Below are 16,139 nucleotides of genomic sequence, written 5' to 3' on the forward strand. Positions count from 1 at the left end.
GAATTTATTTTCTTGCAGTTTTGCAGGCTGAAGTCCAAAACCAAAGTGTTGGCTGGGTTGATTTCTCCTGAGGCCTCTCTTCCTGACTTGTAGAGGGCCACCTCGCTGTGTCCGGAGAAAGACCTTCTTCCTCTTAAAAGAACACTGGTTCTATGGGATTAGGGCTCCATCCTAACTGACCTCATTTAACCCTAATTACCTCTCTAAAGGACTTATTTCAAATACAGTTGCATCAGAAGTTAGGGGTTCAATGTATAAATTTCAGGGAGACACACACTTTAGTCAATAACAGGGGGTAAAACAGTTCCACTCTTAGATTAAAGTGAAGATGCCAGCATCCAGGGCCATCTCTGAGGCCCAACCACGGGGGAGTTTTCCTGAAGCAGGGGCATTAAAAATTAAGGATTTTCTCATGTGTTAAGGTGGTGGCAATGTAAAGCATGTCAATGATCTCTGACTTCTATTTAAAGCACCATTATTACTATTGAATTGTGGCAGTCAGTTATGCCACAAGATATATATAAAACCTAAGGCCTGCTTTATGATTGGAAAGCCTAGACAACGGGCATGTTAATTAGAAAGAGGGCCCATCTATTTCGTTATTCACGTATTTTTAAAGCCAAGTTATATACTGGAAACCTGGTACTTAGGCTTTCAAATTCTTATGCAAAGTACCAAAAATACAAATTATTTACCGAGAATGCCAGCAGTCTTGGGGAAATTCCTATTTCCTTCAGTGATGAAAATCTCACTCTAGAAATTTAGAGCTAGAAGGACCCTCAGAGAAATCTGTATCCTCATTTTGTTACTAAGGTACTGCAGATCCAGAGAAAAGACCTAATGAATGTTTGCAGCCAGTCAGAGGTAGAACAAAAGTGCCTGGGTTCCAATGTGGTCTTGGAAATGCCTGGAGCCTTCTCACTGGCTGACTTTGACAGCTGCTTGAAGGTCACAGAGGGCTTCTGGCCACTTGACAGACACATTTGTTCTTGGGCCTCATTTAATCAATCAGTGAACAAGTGTTAAGTGAATCTGTGCTTTATGTTAACAACAATAGAGATAAGCTTAACATTCTGTTTCAAGAGATGTCACTGGTTTTGGATGACCAGGCTAAAATTCAAGAAAAAAATACAAGAACAAACCATGGTATCACAGAAGTGGGCTTTTAAAGCCTAGTGGGCTTTTAAAGACTGCTTGGTTTTCTTGGAGTGTTTCATGTGGCTTTGATGTCAGATCTAGATGAACTCAACTGTGTTACTAACTGGGTGACCTTGAGCCATGATGGAGTTCACCGAACCTCACTTTCCCTACCTGTAAAGGGGAAACTACAGGGGTGAGGACAGATACATCTGTGCTGTTGGAGTGGTCATTGTGGTTGTTATTGCCACATGACTGTGATTCCAACTACTATTAATACACCTGCCATTGATATTCCCATCATCTCCAGTTCTAAATTTTTTTTTTTAATGTTTATTTATTTTGAGGGAGAGAGAGACAAGAGTGCGAGCAGGGGAAGGGCAGAGAGAGAGGGAGACACAGAATCTGAAGCAGGCTCCAGGCTCTGAGCTGTCAGCACAGAGCCTGATGTGGGACTCAAACTCATGAAGCACGAGATCATGATCTGAGCCAAAGTCAGACCCTTAACCGACTAAGTTATTCAGGCGCCCCTCCATCGGCTCCAGTTCTAGAACAGAAGGTTTAATCAGAGATTAGCCTCCAGCTGGCACTGCAGGTAACCCCTGAAGGCTGCTTCATTTTTATGAATAAATAACATTTCTAATCTTTTTTATAGTGCTCTCTTTTTCTCCCCTAGAAGCGGACAGGTGGCTTCTTTGTGAGACCTGTGTGTAGTGCTTCTACGATCCTCCTTACATTGTACCGCAGATATCTAAGACTTCCCTCTCCTCCTTGGGGATTTGGAGGAAAACTCATACTTTGTTTTTCTATTTCTATTGCTGTGAACCTTTTCCATGTTTGAATAGACATGAGCATACTATAATGTAGGAACTAAGAGAATCTTTGGTTACGAATAATCCTACCTCTGCATTCACCTGTTGTGTGTGACCTTGAGCAAATTACTTAACTTCCATGTGCCTTGATTCCCTGATTTGTAAAGTGGAAATAATCATATATTCATATATTTGTCTATGATAATTGAATAGGCTAGTCTGGTAAGAATAATTAGTGTAGAGCCTGACCCATAGTAGACATTCAATAAATATTAGCTACTATTATTAGTAGTAGTATCATCAAGACTTTTAAGATTACTTTGTGTAATTTCATGAAGGAAAAAAATTACTTTAGTAAAGAAAGGACGTTAGGGGCGCCTGGGTGGCTCAGTCGGTTGGGCATCCAACTTCCGCTCAGGTCATGATCTCAGGGCTCGTGAGTTCGAGACCTGCATCAGGCTCTGTGCTGATAGCTCAGAGCCTGGAGCCTGATTCAGATGCCATGTCTCCCCTCTCTCTGCCCCTCCCCTGCTCGCACTCCATCTCCCTCTCAAAAATAAATGAACATTAAAAAAATTATTAAAAAAAAAAAGGATGGTAAATAAAGAAGGAAATCCCAGAACAAATTCACCAGGCAAGGATCCATGAGTGTTCCAGGTACCATAAGTCCTGAGGAACAGATAACTTTTGAGTCCTGGAAGAGCTAGTGGGGAAACAGAGGAAAAAGTACACACTGATGTGGTGAGTGGAGAGAGGTACCCATAAAGGTCCAGATACAGAGGGAGCAGTGTCTAAATCTTCCTAGGGGAAGTTAGGGAAGGAGAGTCTTCAGAGAAGAGAAGAGTTGATTTGAGACTTGAAAGAATGGTTAGGAGATGGCCGGGTGGAAAAGGAAGTCCAAAGATGTTCCAGGCAGAAGGACTGGCATTTTTAAAGACATGCAGGCATGAGAGAACAAGATGAATTCAGGAAACAGCCATGGTCCATGGCACATGGAAGGGACTGATGGGGAATGAAGCTGGAGTTGGTGGGCAAGTATTGGTTTATGAAAGGCTTATGTGCTGAGCTGAAGAGTCTAGATTTTATCTTGAAAGCCAGTGTTCCCTAAACTGCATTTCCTAGATTCCTTGTTATGTTAGTAGATATTCTGTTAATAAAATTCTGTGGCCCAGTAAGTTTGAGAAATGTTTGTTACAACAAAATTAAATAGTTTTTCTTACTGTAGGATTTTGTTTAGAGCTGTTAGTATACCAAGAGGAGGCTATAAAATGAACCTTTCTCTAAACTAATGTGATTTAAAAAAATTTTTTTTTCAACGTTTATTTATTTTTGGGACAGAGAGAGACAGAGCATGAACGGGGGAGGGGCAGAGAGAGAGGGAGACACAGAAACAGGCTCCAGGCTCTGAGCCGTCAGCCCAGGGGCTCGAACTCACGGACCACGATATCGTGACCTGGCTGAAGTCGGACGCTTAACCGACTGCGCCACCCAGGCGCCCCTAAACTAATGTGATTTTAGAATACTTAAAAAAAAATTTTTTTTTAATGTTTCTTTATTTTTGAGAGAGACAGAGACAGAATGCGAGTGGGTGAGGGGCAGAGAGAGGGAGACACAGAAGCAGATGCAGGCTCCAGGCTCTGAGCTGTCAGCACAGAGCCCAAAGCGGGGCTCGAACTCACCAGCTGTGAGATCATGACCTGAGCCGAAGCCGGACACTCAACCAACTGAGCCACCCAGGCGCCCTTTGAATACTTTTTATATTGAGCATTTATTAACATTCAGTTTCAGAGAATCATGAATAACTTTAAGGAGGGGAGTGGCATATTATTATATTTTATTTAGGGTTAACTTCTATGAAGGAAAGATGTTTTTAAAGGAATATAATAATTTGTTCTGTAAGTATAATATTATTCTGGAATTGGGCAATGAAAATGTCACATAATCTAAAGGGATTGTTAATTAAAAACTAAAATATTGAATTAGTTCTTATTTACAAAGCATGGTGGTGCTTTGAAGGCCAGTGCCCTACTTCTTATGGGGAATTTATCAACAAATTGGGTGAATATTTAATAGAATTCTTGGATTATTCAGTGTAGCACATTTCTCTCTGTCTCCTGTCTTATTCTTTTCAGATAGATAGATAGAGTGACTTTGAGAAGCAGAGCTATGTCAAGTCTAGAGATGTATAAAGTAGGATGAACACAGGGTCTATTCAACCTACTAACTGCATGACCATGAGCAAGGTATTTAATCTTTTTAATTCCAAATTTCTTAACTTGTACAGGTAACAAGTACTGTCTCCTGCCTCCAGGAATTGTGTTGATAGAATGGCATTAAAGTACTTTGTGAACTAGACAGAACTCCCCAAATGAGTACTTGTTAAACACTAGAGGAACCTGGTAAATTGTGGGCCTTCAATAACATTTGCTGAACCATTCAATAAAAGCAGGTCTTGGTGCTGTCTTCGAGCAGCAGGGAAATGGGTGCTTCCTCAGTCTGCATGATTGGACTTTCAAAATCGAGAGTAGTCACTTGTGACCTCTCCCCGGGACTGTCGGCTCCCTGTCAGATGAATCTGAGCTATGCTTTACAGGGTCCCTTCAGCAACCGAGCCACACATTTTCCTCACCAAAGAGGGCTTCTGGAGGTTCCACAAAATGCACTGCCTTTGAGGTGGCAAGATGAGCAGGCAGCTCTTTGTTTCCAAGTCTTTCTCCCTTGCAGCTCTTGATGTTCAGCTCAACTGCATTTCACCCCAGGAAGCAGGAAGGGAGTCAGGGTGAGGGCAGGGCATGGAACGTCCTTGTAGTGTTCTACCCCTTCCTTAGGGCTTGGTCTCCAGCCCTAAGCGCCACACATTCTTCCAGGCAGTTCTGTCGGGGGTGCTCGGTTTAGGGGAAAAGGTATGGGCAGAAAATAAGGCGATTCAGACGTGTTTGTGAGCTCTTCTGAGCAAGATAATTTAGCTTTGGTTCTCTCTAGCTTTTGGTGGTGTCGCTGGCTACAGTCGAACTATCAACTATCAAAACCTTTTGCAGAGTTTTCTCTTTTCCATGTCTTGTTCTATTTCGAAAGCCCTCCCCACCCCCCAGTTACCACAGTCACTGCCTTTGTTTTTCTTATCCTTTCTTTTGGGTGATTCTCTGCCAGGGCTGGTAGTTCATAATAATGGGCTGAGTAACAAGAATAAGATTGTCTTGAAATGCAATAATGTTTCTCCAAAGTTACAATTCTTCTGAATTTAGCTGTCAAACTAAGAACTGAAAAAAGATGAAAAAATAAAAATTAAATTCCCTAGTTACACAGTGTGGCTTTTCACTTTCAAATGTGGTTCTTTGGAGGTAATGTGGCCTCTTCCCAGCAGGGGGCAGTGTTCATCTTTAAATGACGTGAACCTGGCTGGCCCAACTTGGAGCCTGCAAACGCCTGCCCCTGTCCAAGAATCCCAGACCCCCCAGAGCAAACATTCAAGGTTCTTCCTAAACACAAATTTCCTGAATACAAATCTATGGCTTGGTAAGTCTAGATTTGCTCTTAGTTGTAACATTAAAACAAAGCACTTTCATAAAACAGAACATTGGAGACTTTATGGCAGCACACTGCCTTATCATCATTGTGACTAATGTTTTAATAGTTTGGGGTTTTGGGGATGGTCACAGAGTAAGTGAAAATCACTGTGGTATTATCATAGCAGCTAAACGGAGTTTTTTGTTTGGGTTTGATTTTGCTTTTTGTAGTCTCCCTAAGGCTGTTCAAACAAGCAAGAGACCAAAGAGAGACAACTGGGTGTCATTCAATCAAATGAGGCTTCTTTATTCTTTCGAATGAGCACTCTATAGCCTCCCAGAACTGAAGTGAATCTTTCACCTGTGCTGAGCTGGATTTTGAGTGAAAGGACTAGGTTCAGGATCTGTCACAAGTCAACTTTTAGCCAACAGTGTAATATACGACGAACCCAATGTCCTCTAAGTTTTACACACAGAACCTTTTCTGAAGTGAAAGAAACAGCAGCATGCATTCCTGTGCATCTCTCCGCTCTAGCCCCCTGTTGCTAACAATGCCCTCACTCCAAAGCGGCGGGGGCTGGGTAAAGAGGGAAGGTTATCTGCTCTTCAGTGGCCTTGAGGAACCAGCATTTGTTGAGGATTAAAGGAGCCACAACTGCTTCAAACCTGGAAATCTGACTTAAAACACACGGTCTTTATTTTTATTAAAAATGAGAAACACACATTTTAAGGAAACATTTAGGATTATTTTTCCAAGTTCTTCAAGAATTTCGCTTTTTTCTTCCTTCTAAGACATGGTTTCTAGTAATTTTCCCATACAATTTGTGCTTCCTGTGACTGATAGTTTATTGCAATGCTTGACACATTTTATGGTGCTATTACAAAATTTAAACTGAAATATATGAGAATGGTGTGTTTACAAAGATTGTGCAACCCTCTAAGTTAATAGAAACAAAGTTCCTTTGGAAGAGTTAAGTGGGTCTTAAGCTGTAGTACCCAAAGAGAGAGAGCGAGAGAGGGAGAATGTAGCCCTTAAATTCTTCACTTTTGCTTTTTCAATTGCCATCATTTATAGTTGAATTCATTGTTCACACTAAGGCAGCTGTATATTGAAACTGACTTTGATAAGGATTAAGGAATTTAAAGTCCTCGATTTTGGACTTTGAGAAACACAAAATGAATCATTTGACCTTGAACTGTGTATCACAGCCCTCTGTTTCAGCATAGAGGCTGCATATATACATGTTTAATGAATAAGACCCTTAAGGTTTGCAAAAAAAGCAACACCCTAGATTTATATATTCCATTAAACATGATCTTCACAGGCTAATTAGTTAGTAATTTCACCCTTGCTTGTAATATAAACCATTTTATGCTCAATAATAATAAAATCTATGTAAACCAGGCTCTTTATTAATAAACATTATGCGCTTCTGGCTTTCAAATAAAATAATGCTTTACGTGCTTTTCTCTCTGTCATGCCTAGACTAATCACACAGTAAAAATCAAACAACTTAAAACAGTGGTTTGTCTCATGCCGTAGAAAAACAATACGGAGATCATGTCAAGAGTTTACGAATGGGATGTGAACTAAGGAAGGCTGGATGAAGGACAGAGAATCCAAATCTTTATTCTAGCGTTTGGTATGAGATACTTTTAGGCTCTTGAGATTATTCAACATACATTCTTGAATAACGAGCTGACACGAGTGAATCACACATGAGAGAAATGACCCCCAATCACTCCTGCTCATCAGCATCCCCCGATCTGAGAACCCAGTGAAGTGCTTCATGGAGACACTCTGTGGCTCTGTCTTGTGAGTCCGTATTGTGAGGCAGTCATGGTCATCTGAAGTAGCTCCTTCACGGATAATAACCACAGGAAAACTCATATTTCAGCTACGAGTATCATACCAGCTGAGCTAATCAATATTTTATTAAAATCTTCTAACAGGCTCTGATCTGTGGAGGTATATTAGTTACTCTAGAATCTTAGCTACCAATAGTATGTCACACCCAGTCTGGACCAGCTAAATGATTTGTAGCGCTTTTTGTTCAAAAGTTATTAAGAATCTCAAGACGAGAACAGCGGCACCTTACACCAGGTGCAGGGACTTCTTCACATGCTGCATTATGAAACCTCACAGGCTGTACACTTCTGAAGTCACCTCCACACCTAGGACGCACAGTGGCCCTCACCCTCCACTCAACATGTATTTTTCCCACATATTTCACCTTCCTAAAAGATGATACGTTTCAGTGAGCACAAGATTTCTGGTCATCTTGGAGCCAATATGGAAGTTTTCCACAGGATAATTCCAGGTAACCTATCTGTTGATATTATACCTAGAATAAACTATGAGTACCTAGAGAACTCTTGAAAAATAAAATATTTATTGACAAATGAAAATGTTTTTGCTGGGAGATATATCATTTCAAATTTAAAAGCATCCAAGACACTGGGAAATTCTAGTCATACAATGAGGCTCCAACTGATCTGAAGTTTCTTTCTGTTAAATAATAATAATAAAAACAATGGCAAACATTTATTGGGTGCTTACTAAGTGCCTTATGTTACCTCACTGATCCATCAAACACCCCAACCCTTTAAGATGAAGTCATATTATGTTCAAATTATAGATTGGAGGCAGAGAACAGTTAGGTACGTGTAGGTCACAAAGGTGCTAAATGACCGAGCTGAGATTTCAGCCCAGGCAGTCTTGATTCCAGAGTTTATACCCCTTCCCTATACATCACGCCCCTTGGACACGTTGCTGGTTTGGAAGTTTGTTCCATGACCATTCAGGTACTATGGTCAAGCAGCCTGGCAGCCAGTCACCTTCTGCCAGACAGTCCTATATTTCTGTGTGTCCTCTGTAGTCAGCGCTCATTCCACCATGAGGCAGGTATGGACAACATGGGGCCCTAGGATGACTGCTTTGAACTGAATTAATCAGTTCAGTCAAACAACCATTGAACTCGGTTAAATCACCAGTTTTCCTGACTGCTTATTTGACTTGGCTGATTGATTGGTTATCTGAACTGAGTGAATGGGCATCTGGGTGTTTCAGGGCAGTGCAGACACAGCCTTTGATTGAAGTGATGTGCCAGCACTGTGATGCTAAGTGACATTAGTCCCAATTTTTCACTATCAAAATCCAAATCATCAGACTTGACTCTGTGGAAAGAGCATTTGCTTTTACCCTGACTGAATCTAAGCAAGTTAAAATGTTGTTATTCCTCTGCGAAGGCAGCTAAATGGTTTAAATAATGGACTGATTCTATAATACAGTGGAAAAGATGAAATAAAGGACAAAGGCCTACTGTTATTTATACCTTTAAGGGAGAATACTGACAATACTTGACAATACTTGAGAAGATTTTCTTCTATCCACAAAGTCAAGGTTAGTGCCCACATTTGTGAGTTCTAAAGCCAATAAGCAAGTCAGGTATCCCCTATGGCCCTGGAAGAACAAGTTGGAGGCCAGAGGACAAACCTGTATTTGTTTAAGGTTGGTTAAGGCAGGTCAGTGATCCAAGGAGGCTCATGGAAGCTCTGAAAGGCAGCAGACTCAAAACCTGAGGAATGTTTTTAAGAGTCAGGTGGGTAGTCTCTTTGCTCTGTAAAGATCAGCAGGATGATCCATTTACCTCCACATATCTCTTTATCACTGTTAAATATTTACAGATCAATGTTTAAGTGCCTCGGGGCTTGGGGAGCTTTACTTATCAGAAAGCACTTTTTAAAGGCGGTTGCCGCTGGAGCTGATTGACTGATAAAAATGCCCTCTGTCCCACTCACTTCTCAACAGTCTCAAAGCTATTCAGGTTTGGCACTGGTTATTCCAACAACTTTGCTGGGCAGGAAATCTTGGAACGTTCTGAATGACTTCAGCGCCATGAAGGGAAAGGCTATTAGAAGATAGTGTACATACTCAGATGATGGCTTTGTCCACTGTCATATGTGAGTCTCTGAGAGAAAAATAGATGCGAATTATTCTGGGTCTGCCTTATTCATTCATAAATATTCAACAGATAGTTATTGAGTGCCTTCTTTCTGCCTAGGGGTATGCTATGAATGATAGTAGAGTGGTGAATGAGGCAGATGAGAATGCTGCCTCCAAAAAGCTACAATTTTTAGTGAGAGAGAAACCCGCAAATGGGGTATCTGGATACATACACTTTCACTACCAAACATGAGAAGACAAACAAGAACTCTCCTGTTTTCTTTGCCCATTTCTATAAAAGAAGCTCTTACCTGAGGGGCAGATACAAATCTTCCTGCCTATCACTAAAGATATGTCTAGGGAAGAACCAAGGAAGCATGGAATAGGCCCCGATAATAATTTAAGCTGTAAACTTTAATTTGTTAGACACAAGTAAAAAAAAAAGAAAAAGCAGAATAGTATTCACTGTTGGGTAAATCAAACCAACCGTTTACTCTGTAAAATACTTTTATGTACAATGGATCTCATAAAGCTGAACATTTAGTCTATGTCATTAATGTTGGTGTGCTTGCACGGAAGCACAGCGTCAGTGATGTGGCACGTAGTTGTCCTCCATACCTTGGCCAACATTTGATCAATTCAAGAGTCAAAATTAGGATTAGGTCATTCAGCCCTATGGTCAATTTTTCTTTAAAAATCAAGCCTTTCTTAGAGTTTCTGTCTTGCTAATCACTAGGCTAATTTAGGACCAATTTCCCTGAAAAATGATCAGTTTTTTTAAAGTTGATGGGGTTTGTTTGTTTGACTAGTAAAGTAGCTTAAGAATATTCTAGTCTCCTGTAGCCTTGATGGGGATCTAAGACACCTTTGTGGCTAGTACCTAGTGGGAATGGATGACCAACCAGAGATTCTGTACTGGCCTCATTTCTCCAACTGTCTGTCAAACATTTGGGGTTTGGCATATTCCTTTAGCACATTTGCCAAGCACTTTCAGTAATTTTTAAAAAACCATGTGTGTCTCAAAAGAAATTTAATCTACATATCCCTAGTTCATTTACACTTAGCTCATCAGAATGTTATTTTTCTAGAATTCTTTCATTGTCTAGGAGCTTGGTGAATCCTCCAGCAAGCTATCCTTTTTCTGTCACTGTTTCTGAGAATAAACAAAATTTGAACTTTATGATTCTATATTTACAGGAACCAGTCATTCTGGTGCTATTTGAAATACCAATGTGTTCACAGCCTTTGATGATGGTGTGTCATTCAAATTTGTTGGGCACAGAGCAAAAATAAGAAAAATAATTTGATATAAAGATGGCTTTTAAGTTAAATATCAACTCTAAAAGATTTCCCAAAAAGGGGATATTTGGGAAAGTTTGATCATCTCCAAATATCCTGCCTACTATATAATCATTAGTAATTCATTAAAATATTTGTTGATGCCAGCCTACTTCTTTGAGATTCACTTGAAATCCTTGAGTTAAGAGAAAGTAAAAAGTTCAAGCTTTTTGCCTCTATCCAATGGTATCTTAAATTTGCTTCTGAGAACCCTGCAGTACAGGTTGCATGTTTTATAAAGCAAAATGGTTCATCTGTCTTCTAGAAAGCAATTTTGGCCTATACCATACTAGAAATTCTGGAAACCTGGAATACTGGAAATTCTTTGGCTCATAGTCAGTCAGAAACTCAGCTTTCCAGACCTGCTCCCCACCCCTCATCAGCCCCCTGCATTTTTGTGTGATTTTATGATAATTTATAAAACCCTTCTAAGACTGGGTCTTTCCTTGTGTAAAATTGGGGGAAACAGGCTTGTAGTACTTATTTGAATATGTTTCTCAGGATAAAATGAAATAACAAAAAGAACTATCAAATCTTTAAGTGTGAAGCATATCTATAATAGTAATTCTCAAACTATTTTTGGTGAATGAGTTTTTTTCCCCTTCAATCTTTTGTGGGTTGAAACTTTTATAGAATACAATAATGAATTGCTAGAAAAATGAAATTTAAAAGACATACAAAAATATAAGTGCAATTTGAAGAATGATTAGAGACAATAAACACAAGATTAATCCGTTAAATTGGTATAAAAGTTTCTAAATATTGTCTCTCAATTTCAATTCCTATAGCCTTACACAAGGCTAACAAATAGCTCACGGACCTGCACTGGTCCACGGACCACACTTTGAGTAGCTGTGCTTTGGCAGATGGAGCAGGAAGAAACGACAACTTATTATCCTACAGATGTTCTGCTTCCGGCTCCTGACATCGGTGGTTCCTAACTTTTGTCATGTGTGGTTTTCAACTGCCATCTTTCTGCTTTCCTAGATGCAGTAGCTCCATTTATGAGACATATTTCTGAATATTTCACATTTAAATGTTCAGTGATGCTCTTTTAGGCTTCATGCCTTGGCATCATCTTAAGATTCTGCCATTTCCCATACCCATAACTTGTACTCCTCAGGCATCTCTCTTCTCTCTCTCTTGCTGTTGCTACCTTTCTGGAGAGGTACTCTTGCTCGGCCACTCCAGCCTCAGTTCAGTCGGAGGCACCTCCCGCTGTAGCAGAATTAACATTCCTCAGCCGCACCCCTAATTACATCACCCCTTGCTCACAGATCTTCTAAGGTTCCCTGCTGTCTGTCAAATTAAGCACTGCCTGCCTTCCTCTTTACTGCCCATTACCTTCTTCTCATGCTATCCTCTTGGCTTAAAATGCCCCCCAGCTCCAGTATGCTGACATTTGCCTTCTCCTCACCTCTCAAGCTTATGTCACATACCATCTTCCCAGAGAAGTCATTGTTGGGGGATGTGCTCTGTCCTTTCTGTAACAAACTGGACCTCTCACTTATTCTGCCCAGCATAGCTTTGTGGATTAGATTGAACAGCTCCCCTCTGCTTTTCCTCACCACCACCCCAACTCAGTTATGGACAATTTGAAGTGAAGGGCCATGACTTTTACTAATCCTTTAAATAAAAGTTATTAATTACTGAGTAAATATATAAATTCCCTTAGTCATAAAAACAATCAAGCAATACGGAGAAAGGTAATTTTCCCTTGATCACTTCTCCTAATCTCAGTCTCCTGGGTAACCATAATCATGTGTTTAGTTGTTTGGGATACATTTTTTGACACCTTTTCCTTTTTTCTGTATTTACATGTATGACTGTTGAAGTAGTTTTGGTTTTTGAGTACACATGCCAAGACCTATATTAGAATTAGCTATTATTACTTTTGTTCTGCAACTTATCTATGTCATTCAGCAATCTGTCTTAGAAATGTGATCATATCAATACCCATAGATCTGTCTCACTTTGTAACTGGCCCATAGCATTCCAAGAATGGAGGCAGCAGAGATCACTTAACCACTGCATATAAGGATTGTTTTTGCTTTTGTGTTATTACAAACACCTGCTTCTCTCTTATCTCGAACCTAGCACAGTGCCTTGCACATATGAGTACTTGATAAATGTTTGTGGAGTTGACTTGATTTCCCAAGTTCTTTTGACTTTTTAACTTTTTGTTTAGGACACAAGTAATGTGAACCACTTGTGGTGGCCTAAAGAAATTTCCTGGAGGACAGCTCATATTTGGTATTCACAGTTAGGGTGAAACATGAAGAACATAAATGGGGGATTCGAGGAGGCTAAAAAAGATTAGAGAAGTCAAAAATAAGGGCTAGGAAGGAAGACTACAATGGAGTCTTTGAACATGATAATATTGTAACTGCGACAATCACTGCTGTCTGTCTACAGAGAGAACTGTGAACATAAGAAGAGTCAGCATGAGAATTGTTACATCCAGGATAACTATGAGTCCCCCTTTTGAGACTTTTAAAGCAAATTTGTTTCTCCTCTCTAAGAAGAGTATAACAGTGTTCTTATCTAATAGCAAAGGAGCTGACATAGATGACTTCTCAGGGATGTTTCCTGGTGGAGAACTTATTAGCTCGCAATTACCTGTAAGCCCTTAGCTTGTGCTATTGTAACTGATTCAGCAAACTCAAATTCCTAGGGGGCACTATTTTTATGTTAACGAAGGGGTAAAATGTGAGAGTCCAGATCATCTATTTAATTGTATTGTTCTTAACTTCTTTTTCTTCATCTTTTAAAAAAATTTTTTTTAATTTTATATATATGTATTTTTAAAGTTTATTTATTTATTTTGAGAGAGTGAGAGAGCACAACCGGAAAAAGGGACAAAGAGGTAGGGAGACAGAGGGAATCCCAAGAGAGATCATGACGGACACTTAACTGACTGAGCTATCTAGGTGCCCCTTTCTTCATCTTTTAAATACGGTTCTCTGGATATAAATTCTTTCAGGTAGATTGGCTGTTGAAGTCTGCCATTTCATTCCTTCATCTCCATTTAGGCTACAATTCCATCAGCATCAATGAGCCATGACCTGGTAATGGATGGACTTTGAAATCAGGCCTAATCCCAGAAATAGACATTCATGTGTCAGACCTGTGCCTTTAAAAGGATTATTTAAGTCATCGTCTCTATACATTCCAGTTTTTATTTTCTGAACACTGTCTATTCTCTCATTTCATCCCAAGGTAGTTGACTGAGGAAGTGAAGGTTCTTTTCTCAATGGCCTTGACTGTTTGCCTTAGACCTCAGTGTTGTAGGTCTATCCACATTTTTGGCAACAGCTGCTTCTTCACACCTTTCTCTTCTTAGCCCCCCTCCCCCCTGCCCCCCCCCCCCCCCCCCCCCCCCCCCCCCGCTCCCTGCCCTCCTCCATCCCGGGTATCTGGAAGGACAAATCCATGCTGGGGTTTGCACTTTTAGCACTTGGTAGTCTAGGGCTGTTGGAAACCTGGAAAATCAGCACATATTAATCAATCATGTCCTGCTGCTCATTTATTGTCACTCTGAGTATTGCAGCTCACAAGCTTTGGTAGAGGCTCACATTTCTCGGAAGAAAGGAAGAAAGTGACCTGTGACTTCATATTGTTAAATGAGGGAATCAGTACAGCCTCAGTGTGATTAAATTATAGATCAGATTCGATATGATCATAGCAGCAACTCCTCTAGTCATTAATACAGACTCTTCTTTTTTGCACTTTCCCTCTCTTCTTTTTTATTGTCTAAATAGCAGCCCTGGAATAAATTTTGTAAATAAAAGTAGTAAGGTTAATTTGTAATTTTCCTGTGGAAACAGTGTTAGCACAGAGGTTTTGATCTTGAAGATCTTTTCAAATAGGTCTTAAATGATTTGCAGTAGGCAGGGAAGAGGGGATTAGAATCTTAATAGCTTATACCAGAATTCTTCTCAGGTTGAGACTGTCCCTAAAAGGAAACTAGTTTAATAAGATGTCAGGGTAAAAGGTAAGCCCCTAAGGGCAAGCCTTGCCGACAGAGGAAAGAAGGTAGGTAATGAAGCTGTCCTACTAAGAAATAAATAGGAATAAGAAGGTAGTAAAGAAAGAGAAGAGGGATGATGGCCAAGTCACAGGGAATGTGGCTGAAGAATTTAAGAACAGGAATTTCTTATATTCAATTTAAAGGGATTTGCATTCCTGTGTTCAGCCCCCTATTATCTATAATCCACTAAAATCTGTTATTTCTGTAAGAGCCTTGTGAGAATGGCTGTTTTTAATTGAAGAACTAGATCAAACTGTGTTTCTGGGTCTACAAAGTGAAGGAAAGAAATAATAGACATTGAGACAATTTATGAACTGAATTAATTTGTGGAGGTTATTGCCTATCTCTCTCACCCAATTCCGGGAATCTGCAGATTTTCCCAGGGCATGGAATAGGGATTCTAGCAAATTACATCTGTATCTTAAAGAGCAGGAAGATCTCAACTAGCGTCCAGTACAAAACTTTCTGAAGTGGATAAGGTCTAATTAAAAGAATTACATAGTATAGTGTGTTGAATGGCCTCCAAAAGACCTGTCTACCTGGAACCTATGAATATCAACCTATTTGGGACAAGGATATTTACAGAGATAAAATTTAAGTTAAGGATCTCAGGATGAAATCATCTTAGTTGAGGTCGGATTTTAAATCCAATGGCAAATGTCCTTAGATGAGAAGAATGGAAAAGGGTTCAGAGAAGAAGACCATGTGAAGACACAAAAAGAGATTAGAGTTGTACCACCAGAAGTCAACGGACATCTGGAGCCATGAGACGTGGAAGAGGCAAGGGAGGATTCTCCCCGAGAGACTTGGAAGGGATCTCAGCCCTGCCAGCACCTTGACTTTGGATTTCTGCCCTCCAGAACAATGAATTTCTGCTGTTTTAAGCTGTTTATTGCCAGTTTGTGGTAATTTGTGAGGGCAGCTCTAGGAAACTAATGCGCATAGTAACTCACCAGCCAAATCCAATTTCATATTATGCTATAAAGTTCTTCTCTTCATCAGTCTTGCCCAATTTTTATTACAGGAAATTAAGAACTCCCAAGGACAGCTTCATTGGCATCATACAATTCAAAAGTTCTTTGGAAACATTAGTTAGGCCATTTTTGCAGGAGAATTAAGAGAACGTTTTGAGCAGTGAATCCAGGGATGATTGTGTTGCTACAGCCTTTGCCACTGGCCTATTTCCCATGGTTGGTAGAGTAGCAAGTTAGTCAGTTGTAGATCTCCTGGCTGCATCTGTAATCAGGATCTTGTTCTTTGAAAATGACTGGGCCAGGATGCTCAGGCACTGCTGACAGTGCTGGAAGTGATGAAGTGGGTTTAATTTGTCCCGCCCTGGGAGTGAAGCTTTGCCCCTTGAAGAGCTCTGA

Source organism: Prionailurus viverrinus, chromosome C1, assembly GCF_022837055.1.
Source record: "Prionailurus viverrinus isolate Anna chromosome C1, UM_Priviv_1.0, whole genome shotgun sequence".
Classification (NCBI taxonomy): Eukaryota; Metazoa; Chordata; class Mammalia; order Carnivora; family Felidae; genus Prionailurus; species Prionailurus viverrinus.